A 24561-nucleotide genomic window follows, 5' to 3' on the forward strand; every position below is an offset into this window, starting at 1 on the left:
ACATATTGCAAGAACAAGCCTCAGTTAATTCCTCAGTGAAGAGAGGTGACTTTTGTATCCTGTGCTAAATTGGTATTTCCATGTAGAGCATAGCAACAGGACTACAACCAGCAAATCCAGTTTTACTGTTTCTAATTTTGTGGAATCTGGTAAAAAGAGGTATTCACAGGTGAAAAAAAGAAGCTGTAAAAAGGAAAGTAACCCAAGTAACTCAGTTTATATACTGATTTGGTATCCAGAGCACAGTAGGCAAGGAGTCTGTCATGAAAAAGTTTAAAACACTGCAGGCCTCAGATTCAAATTCAAATGTCTCCAATGAAATAATTTTCAAGATCTGGCATTGTCAGTAAAAACAGTGAATAGCTGAACATAATGGTCTATTCTTCTGAAAAGGGCTCATAGAAGTGAACAAAGGTGACAGGAGGGGAAGGGGGAGACAAAGAAACAATCCTAAATGATTCAGGTTTACTGTAGGCCATAAGAAACCAGGCATATAAACACATTATCCAAACCATTACCTCACATATGATGGTACAAGGAACACATATATCATCAATATACCTGTGCAGCACAGGAAATTATTGATCAGGATTCTGCTAGCTCAGATTCAGTCTTGTTACACTGTAATAATACAACCTAATATTCAAAGGTCACAGTCAGCATGCCAGAAATACTTTAAATATTTCCAGGAATTGAATAAGGATACAAATTAGGCAGAAGAATTGCTCCCCATCCTAATCCCCATATCACAGGAGCCAAAAGCATCTTTTGAAAGTTTTTCATGTTCTTTCTACTAAGAAGTCCAACATAGCAGCAAAAAGCAAACACAAAGTGGAATTAACTAATTACTTTTGCCTTCATTTGTTTTGGCTGGGGTTTATTTTTACCTTATGCTTAGGAATTTGAAAGAATATAAGTAAAGCACAAAATACACAATCCCACAAAATACAGTTGTTTGATGAACCTCTTAGATAGAAGTCCTGATGACTAAGTTGAGAGAGCTAGAAACACTACTATTCAAAAGGTGACCTTTCCCTCTTCACAATTGTTTCCTCTTATTCAAACTCCTTAATCAAAGGCAATATTCCCACTAACAGAAAGTTTTAAAGCTTTTCAGTAACATGTAACACCATCAATCTAAAACTTCTTATACTTTAGAGCACAAAAAAATTTACAACAAAACAGAAAAAGCTTGCAACTGCTCGAAATCATTCCAGCTTGCTGGTGCAGCCAGACCAGTCAAGTTCCTAAATTGTAGCATTCCCTTCAGAACAGCAATGCAAGAAACAAAGCCTAGCATTAATCAGGCTGAAAGCTGAGCAAGGGCTCAGCACCTAGGGGGTCCAGCTGGAGTCAGTCACAGGCACTGTCAAATGTTTCTGCGCATTCTTTTTATTTCCTCATATTCAAACACCAAAATAAAAACCCCCACCTCTCTACTATCAGAAATGAGGCACATTTTGTGCATTTTCTAAAAGGAGGGAGTAGTGTCCCCTTCTGCACGAAGGTCAGCTGGCACTGAAACTGTAGTCATGTCAAACTTTCAGTCATACCACAAAATGGTTGCCACAGAACTACTGCCTCACCTTATAGGGATTAAAATGTGCATTCCAGCAGGTTCCACTCCACAAGAAGCAGTGCTCACCTAGACCTCTGCTAGGTTAGCCATGCTCTTCCCCACCTAGGGCCAGAACATGGGCTTCTCCACACACCACCACAAGAGCCAGCTGAAGAAAACATTGCACAGGCAATCCTAGCCCTCCCTAGAAAAACTTTAACACTGATCTGCCTGGCTGCGCTGGTTTTGTCTCTGATAAACCTGAATTTATGCTAAAGTGGCTGGTGCAGGGCTGTGTTTTGGATTTCTGTTAAACACAGCACTGATAATAGAGCAGTGCTGATAATACAGATGTAATATCAACAGTGTTGATAATACAGATGTTTTAGTTATTGGTGACAAGTGCTTAGAACCTTTAGACAGGCCTTTTCTGCTTTTTGTACCATTAGTCATGCTGGTTAGGAGGCTTGAGGTGCATGGGTGCATGTAGGTTGGGATGAGACCCACTGAGGAGAGGTGACCCAAACTGACCAAAGAGATATTACAGAACACATGACTCCATGCTCAGTGTATCAATTGGGAAGGAGGAGGAAGGGAAGGACATTTAAAAAGTGATGGTGTTTGTTTCTCCTAGAGAAAGCTGAACACCTGCCCAGCCATGGGAAACAGTCAATTCTTTGTCTTCCTCTGCTTGTATGCATGGGTTTTGCTTTTCCCATTAGACTCTTTACCTCAACCCACAAGTTTTACCATTTTTACCCTTCCAATTCCCTTTCCCATCCCACTGGTAGAGAAGTGAGCAAGCAGCTGCCTGGTGCTTGGTTGCTGGCTGGGATTAAACCATGACATAGGGTTTAGCCAGACAGTTTAAGTAGTCTGTGCTTAGAAGTTATGCAGCACAATGTGCTGTCATACACACAGTATTTTCAGCTGTATAGAAGAATGAAATGACAACTGTTTTATCCTATAAGGCATCTGTCAAGTCAAGACGATTTCCAGAGTTATTTTCTATATTGATACCTCTCAACTTAACTGCATTTCTTATTGGGCAGTTGTTACCACGACTCCCAGTTTGCTTTTAAATACAATGCAGCTTCCTGACTCAGCTGTGACATTTAACATCAAAATGCTAACTTAAGTCTCACCGCAGGCCACACAACCATTTGCCCAGTTAGTCCAGCAATGAAGAGACATTTTCACAACTGTGCCTTCCACATCCTAAAACAACAAGAGCAGAGCCCAGAGCTCCCTAAATCTCAGCTGTTCTCATTCAGACTTGTCCCTCTATCTCAGAGCTCACTCCAAGCACTTGGCTTTTTTCCCATTGTCAGACAACATTCAAAGAAAATGTGCAGCTCAGCAGAGCCCAGCCAAATGCACCAGCGCAGTCCTGCCAGATTTTAAGACAATTTCCTCAACTACACTGATTCTTCCTCACACCCATAATAACAAAAAGCTACAACCCTCCATCAGACCTTCATGCTTCCACAACAGACAATACTATTTTAGAATTTTTAAGCTCAGGTCCCCTTCCAGCATAAAGTTATCTGCACACAAGCCTTTTTAATTAATGTTTCATAACTCCGTATTCCTAGTTATGATGATGCCAAAGCATGGGCCTGCAGAGGTTCTCATCATCAGCAGACTCTTTAGAATGAGGATGAATTCCAAAAGTCAGCATTTCATATAAACCCACAACATAACTTTTGAAGCTATGTAACACTGCTATCTAGTGCTCATTTTCATTATGCAGCACAGCATTTTTGAGTTTTATCAAACACAATTTGATTACTATTTAAAGTCATGTTTGTTATTGCACAGGAAAGCAACTAGAATTAATTTCTGTAGACCTTACATACCCATTGCAAACACTATAGCTAATCTATGGCCAATATATGGCTCAGAGAGGTTGTACAGGAACACAAGACAAAAACCACCTGTTACCTTGCAGTGCAGCCTTTACCTTTCTTCTTATGGAAAGGCCAACAGGAAACAACTAACACGCTTCCATGTTTTTGAAGCAAACTGGGAAAACCGAGAAGTACACATCAAGCCTTTGCTTAGCATCCAAATCACTCCCTGCAGGATACAAGGAGTTAATGTAGCTACCCTGACATAGACTACTGAGAGAAAAAGACAATGACTAAACTGAAGAACTCCAACATTCTCTAGGGCCATTACAGGGTAACACGGCAAATCAGTTACAATACCTGTAAAAATGAACAGAACTCTTCCACAAGGGCATTCTCAATCTACTTGCATCAGCTCTATAACTTGTTTAGGGTGTTTGTTCGGTTTGGATTTGTTCTGTTGTTTTAGGTGGCAGTTGTGTTTTGTTCTTGGGTTTGAAGTTCCTTGCAAAAATCTTGGTAGTGCAAGAGTTTTTTCAGACTGTAGCACTCTCCTGAATATTTCAGGGTATGTCTAGCACCGCTGCCTATAATCCTCCATTACAATACTTGTTACCTGCTTGGAGTTGAGCTAAGTGCACTGGCCAGCATCCTTCCTCTCTCATAGTTTAGTCCAAGAAACCTGGTCCCTTATTTAATGTTGCTGCAGCAATCCAGCTCCTCAAAATTGTACAGACTTACTGCCCTGAAGTCAGTATTAGGCAAAAGGAGGAGGGGAAGAAGGAAGAGACAGGAGGATGTTTATATACCTTGCAAGTTCAGAACATTTTCTTCCAGCAAGTTGCACATCTTGCCCGCCAGAACCCAGAGTTCAGTGTACATATCAGAAAATATTAAGCCTGAGACTTCAGATTTATATTCCTTTACTTCAATGCAGACAACATTAATTTGCATGATCAGCTGTTTCTGTGATAAATCTTGTCACTTAAGATAGAAACAACTCTAAATATATAAGCATACAACACATTTAAGAGCTCAGACTTCAATTGTGACTAAACTGAAGAAATTACTGCCTACGGTTTACTAACTGCTGAATTGTTTCAGATTTACATCATTTTCAACTGATCTCAGCTGCACCTCATTTTTGCTCACTGTTCACAAGGCTCTCCTCATCTACCTGCAGACATACACACCTCTTTACTTGCCTTACAAGCAAGCACTTGCAAGCGCTCAATTACTACTTCTACTTCAATAGCTAACTTAAATTAAGATGACTTTTTAGTCCAAGGAGTTGCTTTAAACTCAGTCTTCTGCAGCTGGTTTCGACAATACTCTCCCTTCCTATACTTTCCAAATTCAAGAGTTATCCACTCATTTTCCAAGTTGCCAAAAAAAAAAAAAAAAAAAGAGAAAAGCTTCAGTAAAACATTCTTCCTAGATTCATTTACAGTGGAAGAGTTCTTTTTAATTCAGTTTCTCTGGAATCACTGGAGTGATTTCAATATAAAGAAAAAAGTAAAATAAATCACTCAAGGAACAGGAGTTATTCCCTGTTCCACTGACTTTACAACCAACAGCCATCAGAAAATTAAGGCAAACTTCAGGCCTTGCTACATTAGGAAGTCAGCTTTCCCTTTCCCAGACTTTCAAGAGGTCAGCCCTTGCCTACCCTTCCAGCCAAGAGAGTGGCAGTGCTGAAGGCCACCTTGACAGAACAGCAAAAGGAGTGGCTAAGAGCTGTGAAAATAGAGCCTGAAAGGATGTAACCATTACTCACGTTTCCAGACTGCATTTATGCACATATGTGTAATGACATAGCCTCTGTACGAAAGAGGAAGGAAGAAAAGCAAAAAAGTCAACATTTGTAATCTCTTACTGCTGACTGGCAGTTCAAATACTCATTATCTGAAACCAGAGGATTTACAAGTCCTCACAGGTGGTAAGGACACTGGAAACACCTCTGAAAAGATGCACAGCACTACTTGCTAGAGGAATGCCCAGGCTGTCAGGATTATGTGATCCAAAAGGTCATCCATGCCATGACCCCAATCATGCAAAGCAGCACATTTACCTACTGACTTCTGGCTACTGTCCTCCTGCAAGAACTGGAAGGTATGAGAAGTTTTGATTAAGAAAAGATCTAAAGACAAGTATCACATATTTCAGTGTTGGTAAGAACAGTTCTGTGACAATGACTGAGTTGCAGAAGCTGAATAGTCTCCCCTGCTTCAAGCAGATCGATTGAACTTAAAGTCTGAGAGTGCAGAGACCTTTCATTGAACCTGATATGGGAAAAGAAAACTAAAGACTTCAGGGACCTGTAAGAAATGTAAAAACTTGTTCCATTAAGATTACAGAGAACTGACAACCACTAAAACAATGGATTGGCCTTTATGCCACAGCCTGAACATCAGTAAGTCCTCCTGGGCTGCGGAAAAGTCAAAGTGAATTAGCAAATGGGGCACTACTCAAAATTACTGAGAAGTACAGGTACCACTGGCAGCCAACAATACAGCTAGCCTGTCAGCTGAAGAACCAAGAGAAACCTATGGATGGAGGAGAGGGCCACGAGTTGCCTAAAAAAACCTGTAAGCACCTGCAGAAGTTAGACAGCAGAACCTTCCCACACATCTGAATAGCTTAAAGGAACAAAAAACCTAAAGCTTGTACAGGATACAAGTGCAAGCTCAGGTATATCCGGTATGGTTGTACAATTGGTGTTCCCAGCTCATGGTATACAGGAATCCTGAGCTTCATTTCATTAGTGAAGAAAAAAATCACTATATTTGTGCACTGAGAAATTACATCCAGGTCTAAATCTTAACTGAATTCTTGCAAGGTGGTTGAGAGGGCTACCTAACATTAAGACAGTACAAGTCCTTACTCCTATAGTCCTTTTTTTTCTTCTGGAAAAACATAAAATGCAGTCCAAGGAGAAAAACTAAGGAATGGAACAAATATAATGGTCTCTTGAGGGCATCCCTCTTCAGTTCTGCCACATCACTGCTTTCTATCTCATGTTCATCAAGGACTAAAATATTACAATTTGTGTCACTCTTTGGACTGCACCTTGGTTCCCAAAACAACACACGCATCATCCGATCCTCATCCAAAGGAGAAACTAGGGAAAACAGAAATAATTTCTTTTTTTTTTTTCCTCTTGCTTCTCTGTATTTTTACATTATGTATTGACAGTGTTGTCAACAGCTACTATCCCTCCTCTGCACAACTAAAAGGGTTAACTATAAAAACCTCCTGGAACATTTACTCACTACTTCATTCTAAGAATTTGCCCTTCTAAAAAAATGAAAATATTACAGTTTTTCTCCTCCAAATAAACCCAATTTTATACTTTTCCATGTCACCTTTCATAACATGTCCAAACTAGTTCAGTGTAAGTTTGCCTGTACTATACAGTTTGACTTGGATTTATTAACAAAGGAAGAGAATGCTCTGACTGTGGAAGAGAGCCAGGACTCAAAGCTTCAAGAAAATATTTTTACGTTTACAAGACCTGTAGTTTCTCAGTCTAAATTCGGTGTCTTCTATTACCTTGGCTTTTTAACCAGCTCAACAAGAAGCTCTGTTACATAATTCCATCAACTCTGCAGCAGTTAATTTTTTTGCTATGGAGATATAAAGATTATCAAAAGCATAAGAACCAAGAAACTCCTGAGTCAATCTATATAAAGAAATAGTCTGATCTGGATAGCTGCAAGCTAGCCAGAGACAGCACAGAGCTTCAGAAGCAGCCCAGAGGTATTTAAGCCATGTCAGTAACACAAAAGATTTGTTAGACCACACAGAGAACAGGCACACGCAAACATAGCAAGTGTTTGCTGCAAAATACTGAATCACATTTCCTATCTTTATTGACAGAACTTCTTCCCTTTTAGCACAGCAATGGGAAACAAAGAAAAGTGAGGAACAAATATATTCAAAGTTTCATCTTCTGTACACTTGTGTCAGAGAGCAAAATTTTTCTGCCAAATCAGTCCTACAGCAAGAACTTGATTTCACCTCTACAGGACCTTTAAAACCAATGTTACATACTGAGGAAGTCTACACTATGAGAGCCTCAGGATGCAATTCTGCTACCAAGTGTTAATATAAGTGTAGCTTCAATTTGTAATATGAATAGTTCTTTCCCTTTTTGAAACCAAACAAAAGCAGCTCTCTCCAACAGAAAAGAATACATTTTCCAACAGCCATATTCTGACCAAAACCATGCTGTTTGTATGTAAAGTGAACTGATGTGAATTCTTTGTTTCTTCCAGACTTTTAACTAAAAAACACCATAAACAATAAAAGTACAATCTAACCAGATCTTCATTTTCAGACTCTAGAAACCCTTGTTTAGCTATGTCACCATCAGAACAGTGGTTTAAGCTTTCACTAACAACACAACAAAAAACATTAAAAAAATCAAAACAAACACAAAACCACACTGTCTGGCAAGAATGAAGAAGATTCCACTCAGAAGACAGGAATTCACTGGAATGAGGAGCTTTACCTTCTGTGAGACAAGATGAATCAAAGCATAGAAACCTTCATGAAGTACAGATCAGTGACACTGCCAGAAAAAAAGCCAAGCTAGAAGCAGGTGGCCAAGCTAAGACCAAGTAAAAGAAGTGTGGCAAAGTTGGGAAAAGGGGTATTTATTACCAGATAAAAAGAAAAAAATATCTGTGTGTTTTATACAAATTTCAATTTAGTAGCTTATTTCAGTACTTTTTTGCAAGTGAACCAAAAAGTACTCAAAACCATCACCACCAATGCTTAATACCCAGCTGCCTTTGAGCTGCATAGCTGCATTTACTCACAACACTGAGTCTGAATGCAGAACCTACTGTTCAAACACCAAGCCTATTCCCTATTCTAATGCCACAGACCAGATGGTGCCTCATTTGCAGTTTGCCATTCACCTGCATCTGGCACACACAGCCCTGAAGCAAAACCAAGTGCAAGAGCACAAGACAAATACTGATATGGTGCACAGCCATGTCTTACCTGCAGAGCCTGTTAGACAATACCTGCCCCAAGTTGCAGCATGGAAGGTTTTCTGAGACCTGCCAAATTCCTCATCAACTTTTGTCAAGCTGTCTTAAATTACTGAGAGACCTAGTGAGCTCAGTGAGTAGTAAAACATGGTTTGGTCACCCAAAGTCTAAATTAACACAAGATGATCTCTGCAATCTCCTAAACAACTAGAAGGGTACAGCCAAGAACAAACAAATACAACAACAAAAAGCCAAGAGTTTTAATCAGCCACTAGACTGAAGAAATTCAGAGACTAGATGTCACAGAAATTACTGCTGGAAAAAGAAACACAAAAATCAGTAGACTTGTAGATGTGGATTAGAAAAGTGCCACAGATGAGCTCAGGACCACAGGTCTAAGTGTATTATAATAACAGGCAAAGAAGCAGGAAACTGGATCTTCATTTTCATAACTCTCTGCTTCAGCTCTAAACCAGCCTACAAATCTGTTCAGTAATAGCAGCATGCCTTAAAGAGGAAAACTACAAACCTAAAACCAAAATTTAAAAAAATTATTTATGCTTCCAAGGCCAGGTAGAAGATACTTATCTGTCTTCTACTCACCTACAACGGGTCCTCAGATTTTTGCATCTTCAAAATATAACTTAGACAAGTTTGGGAGAAATCAGGAGGATTTCAGGAGTTTTAGTGCTGCTTTTCTAATCACTGATGTCCAGCACTGATTCAGACTAATGCCTGTTGAGGCTTCCTTTCCCACACTGGCTCAAGCAGGTTATGTTGTTCCCCTGAACAGAGCCCTCATCCAAATGCTACACAGAAAAGGTAATAGGCCTAATGCATAGCAAGAGCCCTACGCCACATGACACAATCTGGGAAATGGTTTAATTGCAGTCATTGAGGAAGAAATCCAATTAAAACAGGTTAAGTTTCCGGCTTCCTCAGCACTGGATCTGCATATGGATCTTTTGCTATCACAAGAACACTGTAACAACAAACAAAGGGATTAAAACACATTTAAGTTTTCTTAACTGGGCAGTGCTCAAACCAGCAGCTTCTTGGAATTGTGTGCCAGAGACATATTCTGTCAACCATGGAAAAACTTCTACATTTACATTTTATCTTAGAGTGATGTAATTCAGAGCAAGCTCCAATACACATACCACATTACTGACACAGGCACAATTAAAGACATTTACCTTGTATGAAATCATGAAGCAAACTGCCTACCAAATATCTGTATAAACAGAAGAAGTTCTGTGTAAAGCTGAGCAAAACAAAGTCACAGCCCAAGAAACACTTGTTAACACTAAGAATTAAGCTGTCTTTAAACTGATCCTATGAATTGTAAGATCATGACTTTACAGTGCTCAGAGCTATTCTTTCATGTTAAATACAGGGAACAATATACGTCCCACAACTGTATTTAAGGAAGGTTCACTCTTTTACAGTCATGGAAAAAGTTGTCAGAAGCCAGAGCTTTATGAAGGAAAGTAACAACTTTACAGCACACTTTTTTGATAAGTGTCTACTCCACTCTGCACATTTACACCTTCTCAGCGCTCCACAAATAAAACAAGAGAATGTTGTGGTAACACAGCACTGTACATGATGCTGACCTTGAGCAAAACTAAATATTAGAGCTCTCTGAAGTGCTTTTTAGCAGGATGCTAGATTTAGTCTTAGTTTTAAGCTAGACAAGAATTCAACATCACCAAATACACACAAAAAAATCTGCTACAAATTCCTCTCCTCCTTCCCTTATGCGCAAGTACCAATAAGACATTTTTCTGCTTTACCTCACCGATGATTTTTACTTCGTCTTTCCCAGGCTACCCACGCACTTTCCTTGAACAAGAACAACTGTAACTATACCCATATGTTACAGCTCACAAGACTAAGAAGTTAACACTAATGAGGTGTTTTTCCTAGGGTCCTAGCATGGCCAGGTTTGTCAAAGTCTGAATTTCCTGTCAATAGTCAATCACTTCAGGGCTGGAAGAAAGGCTCCTTACTTTCTGACAACAAAATGTTCCAACAGGTACTGCCTAAATCTGTTCAAGGCCTTTTGTTACCTTCTGATGAATACTGAACACATAACAGAAGAACACAGTCTCTTCACCACCCTGAGACATGCATAAAAAAGCAAGCAGAGCTGTAACCTTTCTATAGCTTGATCAAAATTATTTAAGAAGGTATTACAATAGCTGGTTTGATAAGTCTTTGCTCTTGCAATTTGCTCTGTGACCTAATCAGAATACTCAAAGAGTTGTACTCTATGCTGGTGACCTTTCATCCAACACTAATGATTAACTATGCTTTATGAGCAAACCTACAACCTACTGCCCTGCAAAACAACACATTACTTTTGGCTTGTCTAGGACTGAAAAAGAATCAGGTGAGGAAGAGAGGAAAAGAAGACAGTGTTTCTCCTAAGTGCTTTGTGTATCCATCAATGACATAAGCAAAGCAATGCATCCATCTTGCTTCACTCCTAAAACACGTTTTTGAAAGCATGAAAATAACCCCATACTGGTAGTATGACACAGAATTGGAGGCAAAGTTCACTCAACTCCCATGCAAGATCTCTTGTGTTTCTGGTTTGTTTTCATGGTTTGGGGTTTTTTTTCTTCAAAGAATACTCATAAGACACTCCAAAACTACTTCACATCATCCTCTTTCCTCTCATCCTCTTATAAGCCATTTAATAAAATGCACTAGTAAGGAAGAGGGTACAAACAAAAGGGTATTTAAATGGAGAGGGCAGCTTCATCATGGTGCAAGATAAAATAACTCTTCACAACACTTTCGTAAAAAACATCCAAGGAATGGAGTGGCTTCAGGGAAAAAGAAAGAATATGAAGTAGACAGGCTTGTAAAGAAAGACTGAAAATATCTGGTAGTGAGCCAGCTTCTTCCTTCCCCTCTGCACAGTACCCTACATATGACAGGTAAAATGTACTAGCAATCCTAGTATCTTTAACATCTCCATTTCCCAATGTAAAGTCTTGGAAATACATCTTTTCTCCCATCAACTACTGGGATGAGGTGCTAAGGAGAGCACCGCAACCCCTATTAGCTACCAAAGATGCCAAATTATTGCACTGACTTTGGGTCTTTATTCTATGCTTTTCAAAATTTATCTGTATGTTTACTTGGTATTTAAAGGCTTCCCTGACAGACCAGTTTTGGGACACAGACATCATGTACTGCTATTTGGAAACAGCCTGATCTGTCCAACACAAACTTCTTCCACATAATTGAAAGCTGATGAAAACACAGCTCTCCAAACATGCAGTCATCTATGAAAAACTAATTGAAACTATTTCCTAATAAACATCTGTTTTGGTAAAAAGTGGAGGATATAAAGCATCTAACATTGAATTTTCACAACAGAATTCTAGAGTCATTTTTTCTTATATCAAGGGCAGAATATACCACTAGCATATTACTAACATGGTATTGTTTATTATATTAAACAGTTACATGATAAGAGCCTGAAAGTTTCAGAAGTGCCTTTTCATTTTCAAGGAAAATATTTCAGATGGGGCATCGCAGTCTGTGTTTTATAATGGATACTTTTTAAATTCAAATGACATCATAAATATTCTGTACATATGCAAGTACAACAGACATTCTGAGCCAAACACCTACTTGTTTTTTGGGGTTTTTTGTAACTCCATTAATTCTAAGCTTAGTGATGATTACACTTCCTTATACTCTTCATACAATATTTAACTCACTACTGAAGTTACAGCACAGACTAAGGAGACAAAACAAACAGGCCAGACTTGAGGGCAGCAGAGCTGTGAGTCTGCACTATGCAGTTGCTCAGCTGAGCTCCATTGTATCTCCCAAAGAATACCAACTACTGATGGAAGCTAAAAATCCCAACTACATTTCTTGGAAGACATCCTAGTGAGTATGGTCACCCAGATAAAACAGGAAGTCAAGTTACTTGCTCTAGTCCAAACCTACATGGAAGGCTTGTGTACTATACAGAAGGTAATTTCCAACTATTACATGTATTTATCCAAAGTTCCACACACCTCACAGGGTATGGGGATAGAGTACAATCATAAGCTTCACTATTATGCCAGTGCAGATCATTTTCATGTTAAAATTCAGCACATGAAACTTAGGGAGTTGCTCAAAAATATAGATTGCATCTGTACAAGCTGACACAGACAACTTAAAACCTGACGTTTTGATCTATCACCGTTGTCACAAGTTAAACTTTTCAAATTATGATGAAGCAAATTGAAATTACATCAGCTTCTCCTCCACTCTCCCACCACAAACACTACTCCAGTCTACTGAAGTACAAAGAACAAAACAGTTTAAATGATAGCCAGTCACAAATTTGTATTTTCAAGTTACTCCCGCTTCAAAGCTGAGCCACCAACCTTTCCAACAATAGAGCAAACACACCCCAAGAATAAATGCATTTCTAATTTGTTGTCATAACCTGGAATACTATTAAGTAGTAACAAACTACCTTGCTTTTGGATGCATCTAAGCTAAACTTAGACATTTAAATCACTATATTCTGCCATAGGTTGAGCTGCTGCTTCTAGCCGCCACGGGTCTGGGCTTGCACTAGTCACATCCTGCATATGATGTTGTCAACAGAAAGCCCAACTCCTTATCAAGCAGGCTTTTTAACCAGGCAGATCATCTACATAAAGCAAGGATAGGGGTTCACAAGCTCAGCAATGTCTCACAGGGTTAGGTGAAAACTGCAGGAAATACAGTAGCTTGCATCTCCTCTACTTGTCACACTCAGTGATCTCTGAGCAGCACTCCTGAATCCATGGGCACAAAACTGAGTTTCTGAATTCCTTGACTCAGTTACTCAAGGCTCAGGCATGGCAGGTTAACGTCTTTAGAATGCCTGAAAACTATCTCTCCTGGTAGATGTAACATTTATGACAACACAGCTAAAACCAGGGGTATGAAAACTGAACACTTGTACATACTTCTGCATTTCACTTTTTCTCCTCAAGTTAGCCTTTAGCTGGCAACTAGGTATTTTACACAAAAATCAGATATTTAAAGTCCTCCAGCCTAAAGCAATACAAAAAATACAAGTAAGGAAGTATTGTCTTCCAAGTAAGGAAGAATTGTCTCTCTGCTTTTAAAGAGACACCCTCAGTGCTGACTGTACTTCCAGAACAGGCCTTCTCCTTCGCTGAGAGACAAAGTCTATTTTTTTCAAGTACTTTACACAGGACAGCCTGTGTACCTTCGCTTCCCTATGTCAGTAGTGCTGTGACATTGTATTTGTTTACTCCATGAATTTATGTAGATAAACATTCTCATTGAACCAAAGCTTCAAAGTTTAGCAAAATGTACTCTCTGATGAGGACCACAGCTTCCACCTGGTAGGCTTCAAAGCTGTGTTACAGCAAATACACTCAAGCAAGAATATTCTACCATTCAGATGTAGCTGGACTTAAAATATTCAGTTACTCTGAACACACATTCAAGGCCAAGGTTTTGAAAAACAACTGGAAAATAGTATCTCTGTAAGTTGCGGGTGCTTAAACTTAACATTTGAAGGCAGGCAATAATGTTCAAATTGTAACAGTATTAAATCTTGAAATCATACTTCAATAATGACAGGACATCAGCAGATTCCAGAAACAAAAGATTTTGGTTTTTGACAGTAGAACTCTGGACACTTGTTTCTGTTTCCTGGCTCACAGAAGAGAGGTAATTCGTATTTTATTTCTGTTTTGTTAAACCCAAGACTATTTAAATTGCTTTTAAGTAGCATCCAAACTGATTGCATCATTGCACAAATTTAATGGAAAGTGTTTGTAATTATAGAAGACTATTACCCATAGAAGAAAACTATGAACTAAGATGAAAGCTTTGTTATTATTATTGCCTTGCTTATTTACAAATAACTACACAGGTGATATGGTTATCTAAACACAGAGCTCTTCCCTTAAAACTTCCCTTTTTCCAAAATTATCAAAACCTGCAAGTCCCCTTTTCTCTCCTCTGTCCCTCTCCCAAAATAGTAAGGATATATGAAAATATGGAACAGTAAATGATTTTAAAGAGACACTTGCAATGCTATGAAGTACAATATTACCACTCAATATGGAGATGCTGTACTTCAGTACTGAACCCAAAAAGCATTTTCTGTAAGCCAAACCCCATCAGCATGTTCCAGTTCCTTCCATAATGATGCAGCAGGGGAATGGGAGAGGAGATGTGGAAGAGGAACCAATGCTTAGGTGTATGCACCATTACTGAGAAACTGAGAATTCTCAGGGCTTATCTGAAATACTCTACCCCATCACAGTGGGCCTTTGTCAAGAGACATGAATTCCAGCTGAAAACCAGAAGGGTGATCTTAAAGAAGTTAACTAATAAAACCTGTACTATTTAGCCTGGCAACAAGGCTGCACATACTTTCAGTAAGTGCCGATACTAAAACATCAACAGAAGAAAATGAAGAGAGGAATAGTATTGACACAGTTAGCAGGCAAACAGTTAAGAGAAACTTTCAGGCTGGAAACTAGATGATCCTAAATTTTGAGACATGACATGCTGAAAGAATATCCCAGGAGGATTAAAGAATTAAAAAGGCAAGTATGACATTGTCCTTACAGACAACTAACAAGTTCTGTTGTCCTACTATGCCCACCAGAGAGGAGATGATCATGCTGCTCAGGTACAAAAATCTCTTTCAAGGCTCAGTTCCTACAAAAAGCTAGTCCCCCCTTTGGGCCTTTTGGCTAAGGAAGTAACTAAAATACCATTCTTGCTATAGTAACAGACATCCTCTTTCTCAGAATATGTAAGAAGTTAGAGAAGACACTGCAAAGAAGCCAACACCTCTATTATCTACAATTTGAGAAGCTTTTCCTGTCTTTCTTGTCCCATGGTACCTACCACTGAAGCTCTGTTATGACTGAAGAGAGGAAACTTGTCCCCACACCTTCTCCTGGGAAAGAGGAGGGGAGGCAGAAGACAGCCCTCCACAAAGCAAGTTATTGCAGTAAGCAGCAAGTTCTAGGATTTAAAAATAAAAAACCACAAACCATATACCACCCTTTTGGAAAGGGTTAGTCTGTGCAGAGGTTGTTTATCCAGCTTGATCCTTCTATTGCTGTGTCACTCTGTGCCCATATGTTCATGTTTGATATCTGCCACATGGAAAGGGGGGGGGGGGGGGGGGGGGGGGGGAGGAGGGAGAGGAAACTTGCCAAAGTTAATATATTCCAAAAACCAAACCAGTTATTCCATTTGTGGAAAGAGCTCCATGTAGAACCAGCAGACAAAAAACATAGGAGTCCTATGAAAGTGCTGAAAAATTTTGTAACTGAGTTGCTAACATTCAACTCAAATGATGTTTGAGTGGGTTACACAACAGAGAAAGTCAAAATACTAACTGAATTCTGCTGTTAGATCAATTAGCACTATCACCTGTTATCTGGTTTTGATTTGCCATCTTACTGAGCTGACTTTCCAAGTAGCCTGACATCATCTTGGTGAAGGAAAACAGTACTGCAGATCTGTGAGTCTAAGGAAGAAACCATTTCTTAGCTGAAGGGGAACAGCTTTTAAATTAAAACACTACACAATTTGGTAATGCAGAGCGATCTACACGGCTTACTTGTGATAAAAGTTTTTAAGATACTCCAACACCACTAAAATAGATTAAAAATTATTTCAATTAAAATTAATTAATTAAAATAATAGTACAGATGAGTCCTAATAGGGTTGCAAGGTAGATGTGAAACCAACAAACAGATGTGACAAACAGAAGCAACACTAGTTTAGCACAGGCAGACTGCTGATAACAGGTTGAGGAGTGTTCCTGATAACACTACAGGTACTACCAGCAAGAATCACAGTTTGCATTCAAGTGTGAGATCTCAATCTGATATAAACCCAAGACTTCATCTGAATAAAATAACGAATGAAGAATTTTTGAAAAACAGATGATACAATTTTTATCCATTACTTGTTACTTAATAGGAATCTACTTTATTTAAACTACAAGAAGAGTTTTAACAGCTTTTGGCTAAGTCTGTAACAGAGGAAAAGCAGGGAATACACTTTACTCCAGGCAACCTCTGAAGTCATGAAGCATAGCAACAAGTATGGTCACTGCATTGTAGTTTGAAAATGACAGATTGAGATTACTTGGCCTATCACTGCAGCAGAGTCTCAAAGGCAACTTCACATTTAGTTAAAGTGTAGTCCCAAAAATTAACTCATCACTACTTTCCTATTTACCCACAGTTTTTAAAGTTCTCAGGTTCTAGCTTAATTGAGCTCTTCTCCATAAAGCACAATAAAATTGGAATTGTCAGTGCTCATTCTGCTCCAACTCTGTTTTGAGTTGGATAATAGATCAAGAACCTCTAAACTCTTAAAAAAAAAGTATGGTCATAGTGCTCAAATGTCAACATTAACCAAAGGCATTAAAGTGGTACCATTCCTTCACAGGCTAAATTTCATCTTTCCTCTTCACAGCTAACCTGAAGAGAGCTCCCTCTCTACCCACTCCATGTAGCGTTTAAATGCGCAGACTGAGGTGTGCAATGGCATCTCCCTTAACATGCTTCTTCCAATTCTAGTGACAAAGTGCTGGTGAAAGTTCTGAGGGGCTGTCCAGAGTCAGGTATCCAGCAAGGCTATGTTCATTTGCAAGTCTACAAATACACAGCAGAACTGTATCAACTTAAGAACTGCCATGGAAGAAATCTGACAAACACATATTTCCTATCTTACTTTTGGCAAAGGAATGTATCTGTTCTTCTGCCAAACTTCTTGTAACTGAGTAAGGGAGTGAAACTAACTTCTTAATCCACCATCTTAAGGTATAATTCAATTTTTAATTTTTATTATCAGCCTTTTATTGTAGACTATTATCTGCTAAATATAAAAGGCAGAATATTACCAAAGTTAAGATATAGCAACATCCATTATCATATGAACTTGAAAAACACTGGAATAGACTGCAGCAGATCTTTAAAGTACAAGCTGCAACACTTGAATTTGTGACTTAAAGTTTACCGAAGTTATGCAGCTTCCAACCCCTTCATTAAATGAGATTCAGCTGAAATTGTGTTTTCTCCAGCTGTTTAATTTAAAGATCTCATATGTACCTACCTAGCTAAGCAGCTGCTTCACAGGTGCCATTCACTCAGGTTTATTGAAACAGCTTATGACTGTCCTTGTTCAGCTAAGCAATTTCCTACCTTCCCCTCACCCCTGTGCAATGGACCTGAAACAACCGCAAAGCTCAAGACAAGTGAAGTTTTAAGGAGAAATTACAGTTTGCAGTCAGTCAGTTGATTACAAATAAAGTGTATCCCCAAAATAAAGAGGAAGAAAACGCTCACTCTCTAAGGAAGACAGAGTTCCAAGTTTAAATTCAGCATACAGCCTATTAACATGCCCCTCAGTTACTTTCTTCATTTGTCCTCTTTAAATGCACAGCCACATCTCACCTGTGATCAGAAGATTCAGTTACACTGCACACACCTTCCAGGACAGGACACTCCCCACACTGAATAAGCTAATTACATAAGGGATTTGACATTAGAAGACACAGAACATTATTAACTTGGATAAGATGCCATCCTCTAGCCCTGACATTAACCACATCTTACAATATTACCTTGTCCAAAAACACTCATCTACCACATATTCCACAAAGGCATATATAATGTAAAGAGAGCTTCTCCTCACTAACTGCAGGAGTTAAAGTAAGCAACTAATCATTATACCAGTATCAAGGACATGTAATTCAAGTCCCTTGATGAGTGGGTGGGATGCAGGTGTGTGTTTTTCCTTTTCTTTAGGGCTGGAGGGAAGGGGGAGGAGGGCAGCCATGGGGGATATTGGAGTCCTCCCTGACTAGCGTTACTATGCATTGTTTCCATCTTTTCTTTTTTGGTGCCTCAACTCAATTATGTTGCTCCTGATCCTACAAAAACTCAGTGTTTTCAACTGAGAAGATACTATACAAGAGTGTATTTTTTATTTACATGTTTATTTACCTGTACCTTTACATCTAAGCAGTCTTGGACTAGAGCAGAGGCACAGACCAGACTTCAAATGCATAAAAGCCCAGGTACAGCAAGATCCTTTCTCCTGCCCAGAGCTGCTAAGACAAACTATCACAGGCTCAAAGTAAGACAAGTAAGACAGAGAAGGAGAAAAATGAGGGAGAACAGAACAGCATACATGCTTTCTAAAAGAAAACACAGCTAAATCTACACCTAGTTACCTTGGGGCATGAGTTTGTCACAGACCTATTTTTCCTAATAGTTTTACTATTAAAAGCTACACCTGAAAATCAAGGTAAAAAATAAGTTACTGCTCTGCATTAACAAAAACTGATATTAACCATGCTTCAAAAGCCAGCCACAAAACTGACAGAGGTGCACAATGTCAGTGTTAAGTCTAATGCCCATCTCAGGGCTTGACAGCCTTCTGAAAGTTTAACACTTTTGTTCCCAAAAAAAACACATATACCTCAGAAAACAAAGAACACATTTGTATTCTTTTATTTCCAGCTTTACAAAAGTCTAGTCTTTGCCCTTCTTTACATTAAGTTTAGTTATTTAGACTTCATGAAACACAACACAAGTTGTCAGCAACAAGTTCCTCTGAAAGCAGAATAAAAGTGAAATATACTTTGCCTTTCAGATCTTAAAAAAAAGCCATCTTATTCGAAAAGTACCAGGGACCTCAGCTTCCAATTTGAAACACCAAATTGCTCCCTACAACTCAAGGTTCACATTCCAGAAGATGACTCAGACCCTTTCATACCTTTCAGGAAGGTCAGATCTTTGCAGTTCAGCATGTGCATTTTCTTGTGGACACTGTCAAAGCAAATCATATAGAAAACACTCAAGAAAATGGGATTTTTTTTTTTCCCCCTCCAGTCCATAAGCCAGCATACTATTACTACACACTGACAGAATCATTCCAGTTTCTTCTCCAAAAATACCTTTGTATGTTTGTAAGGGTTGGATTTTTTTCTTCTTTCTTACCACTGAAGAAAACAGACCTCCTTTTAGCAGGCTGTAATCAATGAAAAACTACTCAAGGGTATAAGAAGTCAAATGTGAGAAGGGCCAAGTAACATCCTGAGGTTTCCAAAGAGGCTTGTATGAGTCCTTACAAGAGAGGCTTTTCTGCAGCAACTGAGGGCAACCATGGCTTGAACATCATTGCTAATATTTCTCATGTATATTGAAGTCCAATATTTAACTATCATGATTAACCTTTTTGATAATACACCTAAGTTTTCTCCTATATGAAAACAATATTTCCATTTTTCCTTACAGAGTTGACCATCTACTGCTCCCAGGGCAGTTTGCTGCCATATTTGTACCAAGTACCTTCATGAATGAATTTAGACTGGCAAAAGTCAGTACCTTGCAAGACAAGCATCATCACAGACAAGGAGAGTAAAGAAATTGGTTCTGTGTGCTTGAACCCTGATTGCCAGACAGAACTGAAGGAGAATGTGCATATTTACACAGTTGGACTCTACCAACTTGATGGCAGGATGAGAAGAACAATTGCTCCTCAAACTGATCTTCATACAAAAGCAACCATTGCTGGTATCTGAAAGCAGGCAGGAGAAGCCAGCTGACTTAGCCCTGTCCTCCACAGACACTGTACATTTGATAGGTAGCTAAAATTTCTCCATTTGCAGAAGAAAACGTCAAAACATGAATTCAGCAACTGTTTTGTTAAAAAAAGCAATCCTGAGACAAGTGGCTACATACAAGCATTTTTGTCATTATTGCTCACCACTGAGAACTCTGAAAATAGTTGTGATCCTTGAGAAGCACTTTATTTCATATAAACTGAAAAAAAAATACATGAGCAGGAAAAAAAAAGTTAATATGACTTTGCTTTGCAGTTACCAACTTCATGTCCTGAGTTAAACTGATCTATGGAAACCCCCAGCAAGGAGCTGCTTCATATACTACCATAAATCCGTTGTGATACCATGTAGTAATTAAAATATTAACAGCACATTTAAAATATTACTTTTTCAGAAAACTAAGCATACTCATCCAAAGCTAATATATTACTATATTAAAAAAAAAAAAATCCACTGTGGTACCACCTTCAGAGTCACTACTGAATGGGGCAGTGATACCTTGATGAAAAGAGTATAACAGAGTCAACCAAGTGCTTTATAGGGAGTGTTACTAATTTGACAGATGATGAACAGGACACTGATCATCCAACAGGCCAATGGGAGATCCCAGAAAAACCCTGGGTTAAGTTTTTGCCAAAGCTCTAGTTCACCATGTTGTACAACTTTAGTATTTGATTATTGATTTTTGTCACAAAAATTTAGTCTCAGTGTGAGAAAAGACAGATCCATGACCAAAAGTGTTCTACATGATGCTAACCAAGTAGTTTGTTAGAAAACATAGCATGGCCTATAACTACAAGATTAACACAGATAGCTGTGAGATTCATTTAGCTGCAAATCAGGTACGAACACGTAGTTTACTTACTAACTTTCCTACTTCTGCTTCAGCTTCATCACTTAGAAACAAAAGGAATTTAGTCAGGGTATGCTTCTGGACTGGCGCAGGTAAGTAACTGTGTAAGGATCCACATGGAAATTGATCGTGTCTCCACTGGTGGTGGCATTAAAGACAAATGCATCTTATTTTTGCTAAACTGCTGCAGAAGGAATAGTGTTGTTGTCACCTACGGCTTTAGGCCTCAAATTTAGCAATGATTTTATAAGAAAAAGTTTTCATTACAGGTTTTTTTTCTGTAATATTTACACTCTGGGTTTGAAGACAGTCAAAGTACAATACAAAAATGAAAATTAAAAAAACAAAAAAAACAAAAAAAAAAACAAAAACAAAAACACCCACACAAAAACTTGTGCATGATTCCTGATTAGGAATGACAACTTTGATTATTCATTTACTGGGAAGATGCAGAGTATTTCCCCTAATGGTCACTTTGACCTGAAAAACTTTTGCAAGACATCAAAAGACTCCATTTTCATAAGTTCTTACTCAACAGGTTGGCACTCCTACTGAAGTAGATCTGCTATATTAATATATTAATATATTAATAAGCAGTAATGTCACACTGGGGATGACCTACAATCTTTCTACTAACAGCTAAGACATGTTTAGGTTCCTACCTATGCAACCATCTGGAGACTGAAGTCTTAGAGGTTGTTAGCTCAAGTTTACTACTCATTTTTCTCAGAAAAACCCTAAGAAGGGAAAAAAAAAATCTGATTACCTCTATTTCTAACACAACAATAAGACACACCAAATAATAAAACTTAAAAATACCTTTGCATTTAAGATCAAAAGAACTGAGCTGCTCACAATCAGCTGCATTTTAAAAATACAGAAACTACTACAAGTTAAAAACATGTATATTGCCAAAAACTTTAGGCATAATTTTCAGAATTTATTCACCAGACCACTGTTTTAAATTTCTTAGTTCAAATACAACATATTTTGTTAAAATATCAGCTGCAAAAACTGAAATACAAACATTTTCACAAATACATTTAACTCCTGTTGATATTTATTAAGTAGGCTACCAAAAATATAAAGATAGTTCTTTTTCCAGCACCTTCGTGTCCATTACATATATTTTTGCATACATAAAATAAAACTTGCTTAAAAACGTATAGCTTAACAAAAATCTTAATAAATCTCAGAAACCTCAGAAATCAAATACTAAAAAAATTTTTAAAAAAATTAAAATTAAAAAAAAACCCAACGCAAAGCAGAAACCCAACTCTGTACAATTAGAACTCTAGTTCTGAGAGTGAAGAGGGAGAACTGAAGAGACTACACCAGAGATAAACAGAAATAATCACAGGAATGCTTGCTAGCTTTTGAAGTCTTATAAAAGTATATCTTACAAAAGTATACAGTGTCCGTTCTCACAAGAAAATCTTGAAAAATTTATTTAAGTGCTCAGAATTCCTCTTCTTTCTCATTATGATAGATTTATCAGCTGGTTACTACTCAATTCCTATTTATGGCGGCCTTTAAAGCACCAGGAAGCTCAAAATTCGTATTACACAAAACAAAGCAGTGGAAGTTGGTCCGAGTTAAGTTTTGCATTACACTGTTAAAAGCTCTGAATCAGTATTATTTCTGCTGAACGAGGCAGGAAGAAAAAAAAAACAACCTGAACTCTTTTAAGAGGAAAAAAAGAATTTAAAATAAAAATTATTACTGGATTGCTACACATAACAAAAACACTCCCAAAACAAACTACACACTCTCTGAAAGCGTTCCTAAGTTCTATGCCAGCCTTACAGAATAAATTTAGGCCAGTACCAAGCACTCATTTCTTCCCCGTGTGTAAATGCGACACAATCAGGCCTCACATGCAGGCCTCTCTCTCCAACACAGGCAGGACCTTTGTTCGATACGTCGATGTTTTTCCCCCAAAGCCCTTGGCATAACTTTCCATTCTTTCCCCTATTATTTTCCGGTTCCCCGTCTAGACTTTGGGACTGCCGAGCCGAGCAAACCCCCGCCTGCCGGAGAGCCCGAGCACTCGGAAGGGGGAAGGGGGAACAATAAAAAAGTTGGACACAGGAAGACAGGCCTGCAGCTCTGCCGAGAGGCCCGGCCTGGGTTCCTTCCCATGCCCGGATCCCCGGGGCAGCAGCCGGGAGCCCCAGCGCCAGCAGCCCCCTCGAACTTGTGCCACGACCCAGCCCCCCGGGAGAAGGGAAGGAGGAAGAGCCAGGCAGGAAAGGCAGAACCCAGCGTTTGATCAGCCTCCAAGTACGACGCATTATGCAAGCAAACGCAAGGACCAGGCAACTTGCTTCTTGACTGAAAACAAGAAAAACATCAGCTCGGAAACATTTAGCTGCGAAAATAATCCCTTTCGTGGGCAGCCAGTTTTGTGACTCCGACCCCACGGGCGCCTCCGTTTTCTGCCCACCTTCTTCCTCCCCCCAAAAAAGCTTGTGAAATATGGACGTCGGCCGATTGTTTAGCATTTTTACCGAGCGGGGCAGGAGGGAAAGAAAAAGAAAATGCTATTTTTTTCCTTTAAGATATTCCCTAGTTTCTTTAGAAGGGAACAAAAAATGAAAGGGGGGTGGGAAAGAAAGGACCACTAAGGAAAAGGGGGCCAAGCGGAGTGGGGGAGGGAAGACAGGGAAGGGCATCGAAATCGGCACGGCAGTGTCAACACTGACACTGCCCTTTTGTATCAGCAGCCACATAGGGCCCGCCGAGGGGCGGCCGCGCTGCCGCCCCCCTCCCCGCCAGGCGGCCCGGGAGAGGCCAGGTGGCCCCCGGCACCCCTGCCCAGGGTGGGGGGCCGAGGGATATCCCTGCAGCGGGCTCAGGGACTGCCTGGCCATTTTGTCAGCTCCGTTTCCACCCCTTCCTTGCACGGCGAGGGCCCCATTCCACCCCTCCGGGCCGCCCCATACACTCACCAGCACGGCGCCGCGTCGTTCCCGGCTCCCATTCGCCCCCCCACCCCCATCCGCAACAATGCTCCGGGATGGCGCCGCTCCCCTCCCCCTGCCCCGGGCCGCCAGGAAGGGCAGCTCGGCTAATGCCAGGATGACACAACAGGCCCGGCCCGGAGTCGCCGAGGGGCCCAGCGAGCGCCCCGCCGCCCCGCGCCCGCCTCCCCGGCGCCCCCCGACCGAGCGGAGGGGCCCCGGGTACCTAGTTTGTCCCGGTGCGGCCTCCGCAGACGCTCCGTGCCTCCCTCCTCCCGGCAGCAGCCGCCTCGCTTCCCTTCAATTATCAGCTGAAGCCGCAGCACCGAGCGACGCCTCGTCCGCCGCCTCCGCCGCCGAACCCCTTCCAGCGGCGCGAGGGGGAGGCCGCGGGACTACTTTCTCCTGGCGCCGGGGCTCCGCCGGGGCCCGCGCGCGCCCCGGGCCGGCGGGCGGCCCCTGCCCCGGCTGCCGCCCCCCGCGCAGCCCCCGCCGCGGCCCGGAGCGCGGCCCGCTCGCTGCGCTCGCCGGAGCCGCTGGCGGCGGTCGGTATCCCTCCGCCGGGGTCGTCACCTCGGGTCCGCGGGAATGTCACCCCTCGGGGCGGCCAGGGGGCGGCCGGGGCGCGGGTCGCTGGTGGCACCGGCGGCGGGGGTCAGACCCTGCCCGGCACCGCGGGGCCGC

The 24561-nt window shown here is 40.4% G+C and overlaps 1 protein-coding gene across 6 annotated transcripts in view; it reads right to left on the reverse strand.

Annotated features, from left to right (window-relative positions):
• The window catches only part of TRIP12 (thyroid hormone receptor interactor 12), a 76886-nt gene extending 52633 nt beyond the window's left edge, over positions 1-24253 (reverse strand). For 5 of the 6 annotated variants that reach the window (XM_054282297.1, XM_054282296.1, XM_054282294.1 and 2 more), the window contains exon 1: positions 24104-24253. The gene's annotated coding sequence lies outside the window, so the exon portion shown is untranslated. Of the gene's footprint in view, positions 1-23865; positions 23883-24103 lie in introns of those variants that run through there. The other variant, XM_054282292.1, reaches the window with a different exon arrangement.
• Positions 24254-24561: the final 308 nt, after the last annotated feature.

Source organism: Melozone crissalis, unplaced genomic scaffold, assembly GCF_028551555.1.
Source record: "Melozone crissalis strain CALT ecotype California unplaced genomic scaffold, PUWL_Pcris_2 ptg000034l_1, whole genome shotgun sequence".
Classification (NCBI taxonomy): Eukaryota; Metazoa; Chordata; class Aves; order Passeriformes; family Passerellidae; genus Melozone; species Melozone crissalis.